General features: G+C 39.3%; 2 long non-coding RNA genes across 4 annotated transcripts in view; one reads left to right on the forward strand and one right to left on the reverse strand.

The window, feature by feature from the left end:
• LOC126406561 (uncharacterized) overlaps positions 1 to 2,322 on the forward strand; it is a 62,812-nt gene extending 60,490 nt beyond the window's left edge. For all 3 annotated transcript variants that reach the window (XR_007571719.1, XR_007571720.1, XR_007571721.1), the window contains exon 7: positions 30 to 2,322. This is a non-coding gene — a long non-coding RNA (uncharacterized LOC126406561). The remainder of the gene's footprint in view (positions 1 to 29) is intronic.
• LOC126406559 (uncharacterized) overlaps positions 1 to 15,220 on the reverse strand; it is a 116,048-nt gene that overhangs the window by 14,006 nt on the left and 86,822 nt on the right. The window contains exon 3 of the long non-coding RNA XR_007571718.1: positions 4,799 to 4,911. This is a non-coding gene — a long non-coding RNA (uncharacterized LOC126406559). The remainder of the gene's footprint in view (positions 1 to 4,798; positions 4,912 to 15,220) is intronic.

A 15,220-nucleotide genomic window follows, 5' to 3' on the forward strand; every position in this document is an offset into this window, starting at 1 on the left:
TTTTTTTCCCCTCTGTCTACCGCATTTAGGCTTCCATTAATGAAGATCTGACTCCCTTTCTGTTCTCTCTCTACCACAACTGTCAGCCTCATCCCAGACGAGGATGACAGAGAATACAGAGCACTGATCCAGGGCTGGAATCCAGTTCAGTGCAGGAAAACCCAAAAAGCTGGTGGTCTTCGTGACGGCTGACAGTAGGAGACTTAACACACTGATAGCTCTGTCCTGGGATGCTCCCTCGACCTGGTGGAGGTGGTGGGAGAAAGGAGAATGAAAGCCAAGCCAACCTCTGTTATAGACAACATGTCCTACCCCATGCAGGACACTGACAGCACCGGGCAGCTCCTTCACTGACAGGAGAGATAATGCAGATCCTTCCTTCCTGCTGCTGTCAGACGACACAACCAACACTGCTCCCAGTGGACCACACATACGAAAACTGTGGACAATCACTCATGTGCAAAATCTGTATCTGTATATACCAACTGTGAATTATCTATACTTGGTGCATGCAATAATGTAAATACTGCCACTGTTTATCATTATATGTTGCTTTTAATTTGTGCTGCTTACAATGAATCACTCAGGTGCAGAATCAGTATTGTTAAACTGTGCAATATCTATATTTCCATCCGGTCAATGATGTAAAATCAGCCACAGTCCGTCTCTTTATTATATTCAGCTTCTTTTTGATGCTTCCTTATTCTATTGCTTTGTGTTTTATACTGTTTGCTGATCACACTGCTCTGTTTTTGTACACTTTACTTATTTAACGTACTTATATACTGCTTTGTATTTTTTTCTGATGCTTCCTGTTTGCACTCTGTCCCTTTGCTGCAAATTTCCCCGCTGTGGGACAAATTAAGGATTATCTTATCTGATTATCTGTCTGAACAAATCATGCAGCACTCTTATTGCAGCTTCATTGAGAGGGGGCACATGTCTCCCACTACTTGTTCTCCCATCCATCCTCTCCACCCCTGCCCTTTAACATCACACATTACTTTAGCCTTTAAATAAATCAGACTGTACAACACTTGTCAAGGTAGGGACGAGCTTGATTTATATTTTCTGGAAAGCCAGTATTTTTAAGTGAGAAGATTTTCATCTGAAGGCAATAGTTGATTACATTTAGTGGCTTTGTTTACACGCCTGCAGTAACACCATAACTGCTGAGAGTCTGAGTAAGACTAAATGTGCTAATTATCCTCTTACGTTTGACATGTTGTCCTTGCAAGTTTTCCAACAAACTGACACACAAAACATGAGCTGCTGTAATTAAACGCATGAGCAACTTGCTCACAATTAAATTACTGTGATTTGACCAGTCTTAACCTGTCTGCACGTTCGTCAGAGTGCGCCAGATACTGGAGGTTACTGTGATAACACTGAACTCCAGCTGATGCAATAATCACAGTTGTATAATCAGTGTGAGGTTTATGTGCGTCCTGCGAGCTGCTGGGAGAGGTTTGCCTACAGGGTTGCCAGGTTTGCCAGAAAGGGATTTCTTGGTTAAGGTTAGGAAAAAATTGTGGTTTGGGCTAAAATGAACAAATTTTTCTGGCAGAAAGCCCTCCAGGAAAACTTCTCCCATGTGTATCCTCCAACCACATTTTTTCCCTTGTAACCTTGATAAAAGTCCCAGTTTTACTCTCTTAATGCAATGTCACTCCACCCTCATCTGTACTTTCTCTAAATGCTTCGTCAGCTCCTGTTAGCAGCTGCTTTATAGCTCTTGGCATCGCTTCTGTTGCCAGGCAGTCTCTGTCTGTGATGTATAAAGCATCAAACGCACATTTACATACACATTCACACCCATGCTTTACACACAGTGACGTATGAGCTTCTGGTGTTGACACTAGCATTTCTGCCCTGTCTGACGCCATGACACTTATATTATTGATCATTAGGACCCTGTGATGAATGAATGGACTCCACTTTAGCTAATTAATCTGCGCTGCTGCAGCTGCACTCACTGTCAGTCAGCTGGCATTAGAGTGTCGGCTGAACAGCTAAAATCTAAACATAGATGAGAGAGGATAACTGAAGGAGAAAAGAAGAGTGCGGACCAGTTGCCAGAAGAAAGTGGTGGCGTTTCTGCAAACCACGAATATATTATATTTGCACATAAGTACAGATTCTCAGGTGAACAGTCAGTCTGTTTGGAAGCTGATTCCTGAAGGAAAAAATTAAAAGCGATAAGGAACAAAGCCAAAGGGTCTCTGGACTGATAGCTCAGGCTGTTAGACAACTGGTTGGAGGACCTAAGACTGTGGGTTTGATCCTTATCAAGGCTAAGTGAATTGAATTTTAAAGGCTGCTGTCCAACGGAGAAAGAGAAAGGCACCATGAAACACAGCTGAAGTGTGAACTCCAATAGCTCAGGCTGTTAAAGAGCTGCTTGGAGAGTAAAAGGTTGAAAGTTCGAGCCTTATTCGTGGCAGGTGAATTTTAAAGGCTGATGTCCAAAGGAAAGAGAGAAAGGTTCCCTGAAACACAGATGAAGTGTGAACTCCTATAGCTCAGGCTGTAAAGGAGCTGCTTGGAGAGTAAAAGGTTGAAAGTTCGATCCTTATTCGTGGCAGCTGAATTTTAAACGCTGCTGTCCAAAGGAAAGAGAGAAAGGTTCCCTGAAACACAGATGAAATGTGAACTCCTATAGCTCAGGCTGTTAAAGAGCTGCTTGGAGAGTAAAAGGTTGAAAGTTCGATCCTTATTCGTGGCAGGTGAATTTTAAAGGCTGATGTCCAAATGAAAAGGATAAATGCGCCCGGAGAAAAGGTCCCAGTGTGAAGGGTGTTGGTGGCGTGGTGGGATTGACCGTGGCAATAAGGTGCCAATGGCCTAGAGTGTGGGTTCGAATCCTGCCCGTTGTCAGTGCCTGGAGCAGTCTCGCAGTAGCGGGGGGTTGAGGGGGCTGTGTCTCCCCCCCGAGTTTCTCAGAGGTAAAAACAGGGGGTTATGCAACAAAAACTTTATTGAACTCCCAACTAAAGCCAGATTTGTGGTTGTGCAGTGGTGTGTATGTGTCACTCTGCAGTTACACCTCCAAAACACTAGTCGGTGGCAGAGGTTTCTGTGAAGTGCTGTAAAGGTTAGTTAATTCAAAACACATTAAACGCACATTAAACAGGGCTTAATAGAGACAATTTCAAACACAAGTACACAAATCAGCTTCACTATAACTCACAAAGTTCACTGACAAAACAACCGTCTTATACAAAACACGTTTTCCAAACAAAGACAACATGCTAACGTTATTAGCACTAGCTTATGGCATTTTACATTGTATAAATTAGCCTAGCAACTAGCAATCTTTTCCTCTTCTCATATAAAACCAGGGACAACAGCAACATTTAACAAAGGTAACCGCACACAATTTGGCTCCATTACAACTCACAAGGTTCACTGACAAAACAACTGTCTTATACTTAACACGTTTTCCAAACAAATATAACATGCTAATGTTATTAGCACAAGCCTATGGCATTTTACATTGTATAAATTAGCCTAGCGACGAGCAGAGATTTCCTCTGCTCATATGAAGCCAGGATAAATCACACACAAGACTTAAAATGCTATTTTGTGGAGGCTTTACTGTCTTCACAATTTATTGTTTCTTATCTGTGAAATTAAAGTAAATAAAAGCTTGTTTCCACTGAGGGAAATGGTTTCAGCTTACAGAAACAGACAGGAGGTCTGCGTCACCGCGACGCTTAGTTACAATTCTGGGGAGGTGCATGTCAGGCTACGCCGTAGGTTAGGCATACAGTTTAAGGGCACAAGAGTGAAGTAGTACAGAATGGCAAAAGTGAGTGTAAAACCCTTCAGAAAAAGAATCTAGAGATTCTTGAGAGAAGACTTGCAACTAAGTCGAAGGGAAGGAAGGGAGAAGAAAATCAATTAAGAGTAATTTGCAGCAAAAAGGGAGTATTTGAGACTTCAAGATGCTACAAAAACTACTGTCTCAATTACGTTATTATCAACCCTGCTCCATACTCTTTCTAGTATGCTGTAAATTACTCTTAATTGTTTTTCTGTTTTTTTCTACCTTCCCTTCAACTTAGTTGCAAGTCTCTAGATTCTTTTTGTGAAAGGTTTTACTCTCACTTTTGCCATACTGTACTACCTCACTCTTGCGCCCTTACTTCCAAGTTTCCAGATTATTTTTGCCTTTCGATTTTCCATTTAAACATCAGCCAGCTGTGGTGTTTTGTTGCATAACCCTGTTTGTAAAAACCACAGTATAAGTTGAAAACTTTTAAAGAACTCAGAGTATAGTATGCAGAGAAAGTCATAGTGTGTGATTTTGGATGCCAACTGTGTGATGGATTTTTTTATACTCTAACTGATTTTTAGATCTAGGCTTTCTAGATTTAGGTTATGACTAAGTGTCACCCACTTGACAGAGCTATTGAAATGATCATGACCTTTAATATTGACTGATTAAAAAAAAAACAGATTAACCACAAAAAGAGAACTTGAGCAAAGCTGTTGCTGAAGAAATGGCATCAGTGTGGGTTGGACAATTCTCACCAAGAGCTAGAAACAAGCAGGCAACTGCAGAATTAAGGTAATGTCACGTAGGCTTGTAAACCACATTCACTGTAGGTCTGGGGCACTCCATGTTTTCAATGTTCTGGTCTCTTACTACTGCTATCATGTAAAACATCTAACTCCATCTCGCACTACTGACGCACAACTGAAACAACAGGAATAGTTAGATTTTGTCTGATAAACATGTTTGATACTGTCAACAAGACACTGATCAGTGGTTTACAAATTTGTAAACTCCTACCGGATGAGCTTTGCTGAGGTGGTTTCCCCACCGGTTGTCAGGATGGGTGAATGTGGTGGAAACCAGCCAGATAGTCCTGTGGTGAGACGGTTTCTCAATCCTGTGCCTGAGCTCTGCAAAGGAAGCAAAAATCCCCATTTTAACAAGCCATTTAGCCTTTTTTTTTTTTTTCAAACAAGCAAATACATATCCATATAGAGTGTACACATTTACCTCTTGGTTCAAGATAGTATCTTTTTAAATAAGTCTGATTGCATTTGCTTTTGCGCATACACAGACACAGTGTGCAGTTGAATCAAAGCCCTACAGCAGCACTGAGCAGCGTGATACAGACACCTATAATTCTACGTACAAATAATGACAGCACACCTGTTTAATCTTATTGGACATAACATGTGTTTGTATTACCCTTCATCCGACATTGATAATGTTCTGTAACAGGACTGAAGCATCCACTGTGTTACATTCAGCCATTGGCAAGTTTAAGGCTTCAAAGAAAATGTTGCTCTCTTTGATATTATAATTTTCTTCGGCGCAATACGATATCACAATCTTTTCGGCTGACTCATGACTAGCTCCACACACACACACTCAGCACACTCTTATTGAGAAATACCCGTTTCCGTACGGAAATAGCTGCGTGCATTTTTTAATGTGCATATGCAACCAGTTATACAACTGAGAACCACTGCTAATCTGAGTTTACAGGCAAAAAAAATTAACGTTTTCCCACGGTGAACTGGACTGACCCCGTTTCCACCCCTGCAGAACTTTTCTAACTTGAATACCAAGATGCCCTCAGCACTGGAATCAATCTCACGTGTAGTGAAACCACTGAAAGATTCTGGATGACTACATCTTGTTTCATAATTAAGTGAAACATACATGTCAGATACGTCTGTAGGTGTTTAGCAGCATGTGTAGATCCAATTATATATTATATCGAAGTAAAAAGTCCTGCAACCAAAGCTATAGTACATTTTTTTATTTCAGTAAACCAGAAATGTTTCGAATTTTTTAATCTTTAAATTTTTAAAAATCTAAAACAGGTCAAGATAATGTTTTCTCATCCAAGTAATTCCTGACAAAACAGATCTTGTTCTCTACAGCTGTTCAGTAATCTCGCAATAAGGCAATTGCTGGCAAATGTATCTGAATCTGCACTACGTGACCCCTGGCATCACTTTGAAAACTGTAAACAGGTATTCAACAAACAGGGTTAAAAAATATGCACTGAGACAAACACATCTGTTAAACTTTATGCCGTGAAATGCGTGAAATTTTTTAAACGACGTAAAATAAATTTCACAAATTTCCCACTCCCACAGAGTTTAACCCTTCTAACCTTTCTACATGTTTCAAGGCCGGGAGAACTCTGGTTTTAGAGTCTGTGTCAAAGTCAAGTTTTTTTTTTTTCTTTTAGTGGTGTTTCTCACACTGAAGCTCACTCATCATTCACATGTGACACATGAGGCAATGTCTGAAAAGCGTCCCACACACAGCAGACAGATGCAAAGAGCCCTTTGTGTGGGCAGCGATTTAACTAAAGCTGAAGGCTGTTTGTGTGTGTGTGTGTGTGTGTGTGTGTGTATGAGAGAGAGAGACAGATACAGAGAAGGTGAAAGATGATCTGATATGGGTGGTCAACTTTTAGTCTGTCACATCTCTTATCTTTCATTTTTTGAAAGATATTTATTCAAATTCATTTCGGTGTTATTTATATCCTTTCATACACTTTTCATCTCCAGCGTGCAGCTCGGATGTTGTGCTGCTGCAGTGACACAATTCTCCCTCGAGGATTCACAATTAAAAAAAAACAAACTATGGACTCACTGTCGCTGCAGTACAGTACAATTTTGGCTGCCATCCTGCCTTACATCTTTATACTAGCATACGGAGCTGTTCAATGGTCACACCGAGATTTTTGTTTTGCGTTACCTCACAATATCTTGCGTTCCCTTGCAATATTTTCGCTGCAGTGGATAAAATGAAAATGACAGTGGCTGATAACCAACTTCGCACGCTCGTTACGCTGCATCTGTAACCTACAGGAGCCCACAAGCACGCAGTGTCAATAAATGAGCTTCGTGTTGGCCACTGTGATCTAAGAATTAGTTTAAGTTCACTAGATGTATAACTATGTCTATTGAGCAGTTGTACTTTATTAGCATACTTAAAGCTCAGCTCAAAGTAAAATAAATTATCTGCTCCATACTGGGGCACTAAAAGTATTGTGAGGTTACACAAAACATATTGCAGGGGGGAAAGCAAACAAAGAAAATCTTGCTGTGACCCTTGGCAGGCTCCGTACACATTTTGCACTGGAGCATTACAAGTTCCAAGTTGTTTCCATTTAAGATAACATAAGATAAGATAAGATAAGATAAGATAAGATAAGATAGACCTTTATTGATTCCACAATTGAGAAATTCCAGTGTTACAGCAGTCAAGGGGAAAGAGTCAGATTAAAGATTTCAAAATTTAAAAACTTAAAAACTAGGCATGCAAAAAAAGTACAAAAAATACAAGAAACAGCAATAAATGATAATAATAATAATGAGCAGTGGATAAAAAGTGAGCAATGGACTAAGCTGACTGTCTGCGGTATTTATTGTTCTTTATGTTCATTCTTAGATCCCTATTACGCCCCTGTTATATCCACACACGTGTCCCCAGTGTTTCGCTCTCTCTGAAGTTCCCTGTACATTTTGTACCTGCAAAAAACATATTTACTGTAGTGCACTGTTATAAACTAGGCTTGAATTTCAAGTTTTCTTCTTCCTTTCTGTCTCATTCTTCCGCTCTCGTTCTGTTTCTTCCCACGCTGTTGTGGACAGACAGTCAGCTGATGAAACAACAGTGCCTGGGGGGTCACTGTCTGCATCAGCACGCACTCTTTGTCACAGCTTTCCTACCAGGGACCTTGCATTTGAATAACTTTAACCTGAACTGTCATGAAACTTAACTTTATCCTCAATTAAACTTCAACCTAAACTTGAGATCTTGTACTAAATTTACCCCATGACGACAGAGCAAAGACTGCAACGCTAAAACATAGTTCATGCATACTGTAAAGGTGTGAAGCGACAGTGTGTTTTCACAGTGCTGCAGGGCGAGTCAGGTTGACTCAAGATGACGGAGGAAGAGAGGAAATAAGCAGGCTATTGTTCACTTTGCACCTGAAATCTCACAAAACAGACAGCAGGTTTACAATCACAAACTGTGAATGCTGTAGTGTAAAATATCTTGAATCAGCTTTTTTTCCTGATTCATCAGCGTCTGCTGGTTGTAGCCGAATTTGTTCTTTCTTGCTACACTTGACAGTGTTGATATGCTCATTGCATCAAAACAGCTGCTCTTACAACTCCACTGTCTTCTGTGAATTAACTTTTTTAAGTGAATTTTTTAAAAAAAAGTAAGAATTATTTCTCAGCCCAAGCTCCAGCATTGAAGTGTGAAAACTCTTAATTATCACTACTTATGTACTGCTGTAACATCCATTAATGAAAAATAATGGTGAGAGTGATAACATAATTACTGCTATTACTACATGGCTTCCTGCCATCAGGGAGAAGGTTCCAGAGTCTTCGTGCCTGCTTCACCCGACTCATGAACAGCTTCATCCACCACGCTGTCAGGAAACTGAACTCCAAACCCAGCCCCCAGTGAACTGAGGCACTGCAGCCTGACACACACAAAACACACACTCACACAACACTATCTGGACTCTGGACTATGTTATCTATATTAACCACATATTAACCTACTTTAATTTTGTTATTCAGTACGACTCAGTCAAAAGTGCCTTCAAACTTTAAAGCCCCACACCCAAACCTTACATCACGTAGAAATAGAGAACAAGCTTAACAAGCAGTCAGCCATCATCAACAGCTATCTCAACGTTAGCTACAACAGCACTCTGTCATGTCCTCACAGTGAAGGTGCAGAGTTCAGACAACTTAAGCTGTGTGTAGAGATTTCAACAACACATAGGCGACAGTTATCAAGACCTAAATGAGGGGTGACACATTGTTACATTACAACAGCAAAACTTGCACCTGGGCAAGTGAATGTGCACTTGGAGACTATCTAAGATTTAACTGGATGCTGTAATGTCCTTGTCAGGTGTGAAAATATCACCACAAGTGGTCTGTTACTCTGTGAAGCAGAAGACACTGTAGCACTCCCCTCTCATGCAGGTGTGTGATGTTGGGGATCATTAATTCAGGCACCAGGGCACAGAGTTCTGTAATGAAGGCAGCAAAAGCCTTGACCTCTGACACCTCTCTCGCAAGCTCCTCACTTGACCTCTGACCTACCTCCCTTATAACAAGACCAACTGATTCTTAAATATTAGCTTACCAGCGTCTAAAGTTAGCAGCTAGGAACACACAACATATGTGACTACTATAGACTAAAAAACAACCCTCTGTCATCCTCTTGGAAAATTGCAAACAAGCCGTCCTCACATGGCGTCAGAGTAATGGAGCAATACTGGGATGAGTGAATATAATCGAGACAAGCATAACCAATTGATTAATATCTGTAAAGGTATATTATGCAGGAATTATTGGTTACTGTGTGTAAACAATATTGCAGAGAAAAGCGAAGTGACTGCCAATCCTAGATTGACTCTCGTCCACAAATTTACATGTTTTTCTGCACTGTGTCTGTGATTTTGTAGCTTCCTCTTGGGTGTGTGCTGATTACAGTCTGACATGTGGTCACTACATTTTTGTAAAGAGTTTTTAAATGGTTTCTTAGGGAAAATCATGCAGAGTATATCTTTAAACTGAAGATCTTTAAGTTTTGAACTGTTGGTCAGACAAAACAGGACATCTGAAGACTTCAACTTAAAATGAAGATTTTTTTCAGGCATTTTTTACTATTTTCTGACATTTTATAGACTAAATGATCAATTATTTATTCAAGCAAATAATCAAAAGATCACAATTGGGGTCCCTTCATGTGTTATCTAGAGGACAGACTTAACCCACATGCCGCTGTTTTGTGCTATGGCCTATTCAAGTGCTGGAAAAAACATCATAGTATAGTATATCAAAAAATTCACAAGATGGTATGTCATAAAAAGTCACAGTAACGTATGTCAAAAAAAAGTCATAGAATAGTATGTCAAAAAAGTCATAGTATGTCAAAAAACATCACAGTATAGTATGTCAAAAAAAGTCATAGTATAGTATGTCAAAAAAAGTCATAGTATGTCAAAAAGAGTCATAATATAGTATGTCAAAAAAAGTCATAGTATGTCAAAAAAACGTCACAGTATAGTATGTCAAAAAAGTCATAGTATAGTATGTCAAAAAAAGTCATAGTATGTCAAAAAAAACGTCACAGTATAGTATGTCAAAAAAGTCATAGTATAGTATGACAAAACGTCACAGTATAATATGTCAAAAAAGTCATAGTATAGTATGTCAAAACGTCACAGTATAATATGTCAAAAAAGTCATAGTATAGCATGTCAAAAAAGTCATAGTATGTCAAAAAACATCACAGTATAGTACGTCAAAAAAGTCATAGTATGTCAAAAAACATCACAGTATAGTATGTCAAAAAAAGTCATAGTATAGCATGTCAAAAAACGTCACAGTATAATATGTCAAAAAAAGTCATAGTATAGTATGTCAAAAAAGTCATAGTATGTCAAAAAACATCACAGTATAGTACGTCAAAAAAGTCATAGTATGTCAAAATACATCACAGTATAGTATGTCAAAAAAAGTCATAGTATAGTATGTCAAAAAAAGTCAGTATGTCAAAAACGTCACAGTATGTCAAAGAGTCATAATATAGTATGTCAAAAAAAGTCATAGTATGTCAAAAACATCACAGTATAATGTCAAAAAAAGTCATAGTATAGTATGTCAAAAAAAGTCACAGTATAATATGTCAAAAAAGTCATAGTATAGTATGTCAAAACGTCACAGTATAATATGTCAAAAAAGTCGTAGTATAGCATATCAAAAAACGTCACAGTATAATATGTCAAAAAAGTCATAGTATAGTATGTCAAAAAAGTCATAGTATGTCAAAAACGTCACAGTAAAATATGTCAAAAAAAGTCATAGTATAGTATGTCAGAAAAAGTCATAGTATGTCAAAAACATCACAGTATAATGTCAAAAAAAGTCATAGTATGTCAAAAAAACGTCACAGTATAGTATGTCAAAAAAGTCATAGTATGTCAAAAACATCACAGTATAATGTCAAAAAAAGTCATAGTATAGTATGTCACAAAAGTCGTAGTATGTCACAAAACGTCACAGTATAGTATGTCAAAAAAAGTCATAGTATAGTATGTCAAAAAACGTCACAGTATAATGTCAAAAAAAGTCATACTGTAGTATGTCAAAACGTCACAGTATAGTATGTCAAAAAAAGTCATAGTATGGTATGTCAAAACGTCACAGTATAATATGTCAAAAAAGTCATAGTATAGTATGTCAAAACATCACAGTATAATATGTCAAAAAAGTCATAGTATAGTATGTCAAAACGTCACAGTATAATATGTCAAAAAAGTCATAGTATAGTATGTCAAAAAAGTCATAGTATAGTATGTCAAAAAACGTCACAGTATAATATGTCAAAAAAGTCATAGTATGTCAAAAACGTCATAGTATGTCAAAAACGTCACAGTATAATATGTCAAAAAAAGTCAGTATGTCAAAAACGTCACAGTATAATATGTCAAAAAAAGTCATATTATAGTATGTCAAAAAACGTCACAGTAAAGTATGTCAAAAAAGTCATAGTATAATATGTCATTAAAAATGTCATAGTATATATACACACATACTGAATGTGTGCATGTGTATGTCTTTGTTTATTGCTGTTAAAATCATTAAAGATACTATTGGAAGAAAAAAATAATCAAAGATTAGTTGATAAAGAAAAAAATACATAACTTGCAGCTCTATAATCTAATTACTGAATTTCAAATTGTAATCCCTCACATTTATAATGCTGAAAGAAGTCAACTGAATATAACGCACTGAGTGACTTCTCCTGTCACAGATTTTTGGTTTTCATGAGACCAGCCAGTAAATTCTAGCACCCCAAATCCATCCTGAAACCTGACTATAAATGTAGCAGAGAAATCTTTAATCGGCCTTCAAAGTGAGCCAACAGTATGATTCCTCTCTAAAAAATTATACCCGCTTTAATGAACCCTTTGTGGTGTTCATTAGGAAACCACCTGAGTTCTCCTGTGATCTCAATCTGCGGAGGTGCCAGTTCATCTACGTCTTTTTACAGACTTTTAACACATGTAAATTTTGGTGCGTGACAGTAATTTCCATCCTGTAAAACCTGTTTGGGCACATAAACACTCACTTTGTGAATCTGATTTAACATGACTCACGGCACGTGGAGCCAGAGAGCCGCGTTACCTGTTGATGTCCTGACAATGATTTAACTGAGGCATGAACCAGTCAGGTATCACTCACTGCTGTCCTGTTATTTCATCCACTCCCTTTTCATGCATTATGACATAACACAGCCCAATAACACAACAACAAAAACAACAGTCTCACAAATGCCAGTACAAACAGTACAGTACAACACAGTGCAGACAAACAAGCATAAATGCCTCACAGGGAAAGAGGATCTCACAGACATATTGGATTTCAAAATGCAGGTGTTGTGTCCATCCTATTTGGTGTCAGTATGAGCCCCTGTTAGCTATATATCGTGTCTATTTCAACAAGAGATATACATTACTCCACACTAGACACCCACGGTTTGAAAATGACACATAAATGCCCCCTGGCATTCACCTGCAAAATGTCATTCAAAGAGCAGCATACTGACCAGGAAGAGTCTCAAAATGACCAGAAACAGATGCAAAGAGACACCAAATGACTACAAAGTGACAAAAACTACCAAAAAAAGAAGCAAAATTACCTCAAGGACACACAATTTGACTACAAAGAGAATCAAAACCACAAAAAGAGGCATAACAACTACAAAGAAACACAAAGCAACAACAACAAAACGAGGCCAAAACCACCACAAAGTCTGCGTGTCTTGATCCTCTGTAGGAGAGTTGGCGGGGTCTTTTGCACATCTGTGCCCAGGAGCCGATTGTCTTGTAATCCGCCCGTGACTCAGCTGTATAAGAAGCTAGAGCCAGGAAGTGATTAGTATAACTTACCATGAGGACTGCTAGCATGGCTCTGTCCAAAGGTGAGTGATCCCAAATAGTCCGGCACAAGAAAACACAACTTGACATTTCTACACTTTGCGTTTGGTGTGGAATAAACAAATAAGATCTCATCTGATAGAAACAGACATCAAGTAAAGCCACTATTTGATTTAGAAAAGCATAACTTGATGCTTCTGGTGTTGCTACTGCCTGAAGTTCTCATGACAACAAGAAGAGAGGAATCGCAATTTAGTGGAATTCAGCTCAACTGGTCTATGATTCATGACCTCCGCCTTCACCAATACATTTCTGCTGGAATTTCAACTCTTCAAACGATGAAGATATGACTAATAAGCACAACAGTAAAATGACACACAGTCTCCACAGTGATAGTCTCTAGGCAAAGTTATTCCTTTAATGTGAACTGGGTTTATAACATTTGACAGTAAGTTTGGCTTTGTTGCATTTCAGGTAAAACTAGCAGATCACAAGCACCTAACAGAGAGTTTTATTTGTCGCATGCCTCACAAGATAATGTCAAACATTGCACTGAGAAGTAAGTGTGTGTTGTTCCAGGCAAGACACGTGCTGAAGAGGATGCATCCTTTTCTACAGTAAGCTGAGGCTGTGTGCGAGCGCAGAGGCCTCCAGTAAAAATAGCATGTTGGCTGGTAAACAAAGCGGCTTCAAAAAGGAAGTGAGAGGTTTAATATCAGTGAGTCGCTGAGGCGGCAGAGCACAGGGAAAATCCAAAGTCAATGTGTTTCAATTCTCAGTACATAACCGTACTGTAGCATATTTACATTTAGCTGAGGTTCCCATACAGGTCCCTGGCAATTACTACAATAACACAGTGATTCCTAGAACAGCAGCAAGCAGTGATGAGCCTCTGTGACTAAGCTAAAGATGTGACTGATATTCCTGGGAACCTGCAGGGTTCAACAACGTATACGTACGAGTCAGAGCAGTGCTGCGTCTTATCTGTACACTGGCACTGTCTCTGTTTACACCTCCATGTGCTGCTCACAGTTTTATCATCGCTAAACTTTGGACTCTCACACACTGTAACATCAAGATGATAGAGACAAAATATTACAGTCTGTCTGTTTTTAACGCCCACTCATGTTCACTCATGTTTTCAGTATCTCTCACTTGATCATACTGTACATCTACTTATTGGAACTTAAAGGGGCTCCAGACCAGTGGTTACAGTGGTTTGGCACTTTAAAGCAAACATGCAAGAGTAGATCTAAAACAGAAGAGTAAAAGTTGAATCAGCAGAGACTGTAGCCCCTTTTACACTGTCTGATTTTCCGCGAATGTTGGGCTGTTTTGCTGGCAAGCTGTGAGCGTTTAGACACACAGAGCCGGATTGGCGAGTTGATCCGAGGTGCCCAATTTTCCGCCTCGTAGGGTAGTCATAATGGTGGAACCCTTTTAGTTTAAACAGACCGAGACGGCCTTCTGCAACGGGAGGGGCTGTTGATGACTTGTGGGAGGAGCTGTTGATGACGCCGCACGTGCGAGCCACTGGCGGTGGATAAACAGGAAACAGCTGATAGCAGGAATTAGCGAGCAGCTAGTAGCAAGAGGGAAACACAAACCTGACAGACACTGTAAAGATGAGCAACTGGGGAGACAAGGAATTGCGCGCCCTCCTTGTCCTCGCAAACGAAGAGGCCATTAACCGGCAGATGACGGGGACGGTGAAGAACGGGCCGACTTATGAGAGAATCGCCGAAGGACTGACCAGCTGCAGCTTCCCTCCCACATCTCTGTTTACGCTGAGCTACACGTTTTGTTACTTGCTCACGCCCCCCATTGCCCCGAAAAAAGGTGCATTCTATATAAACAAAAGTAGGTAGGCGGCATTTTGCTGCACTCCCTGATTTTGTTTTTATACTGCCAATGCTGAAAGAAGACTGATTGGGCTTTCCTGCAAATTTGCACAATTCCTGTTTAAAAAGGGCTTAAAATATTATATGGGTCAAGCTAAGAAGAAATGACCATTGGACCCTACATTTCCTATAATGCAACTGAATGGTGTCTTTTCATTAGACCCACACTCTCAGTCTTGAGCACTTGCGTGTGCAGTCATGCAGCCAGAAGGGGTCTGTTAAGAACGTTGTGATCAGCACAGTAAATGTTCGTTAGCATCGGGAGCCATTTCGTTTGGTTTCGCTTTCACTTTTGTGAGACTGCATGGTTAAATCTAGAAAAAGACATCATTCATTCGCTCATTTTCCAAACCCACT

The sequence above is a fragment of the Epinephelus moara genome, chromosome 19 (assembly GCF_006386435.1).
Source record: "Epinephelus moara isolate mb chromosome 19, YSFRI_EMoa_1.0, whole genome shotgun sequence".
In the NCBI taxonomy this organism is placed as follows: Eukaryota; Metazoa; Chordata; class Actinopteri; order Perciformes; family Serranidae; genus Epinephelus; species Epinephelus moara.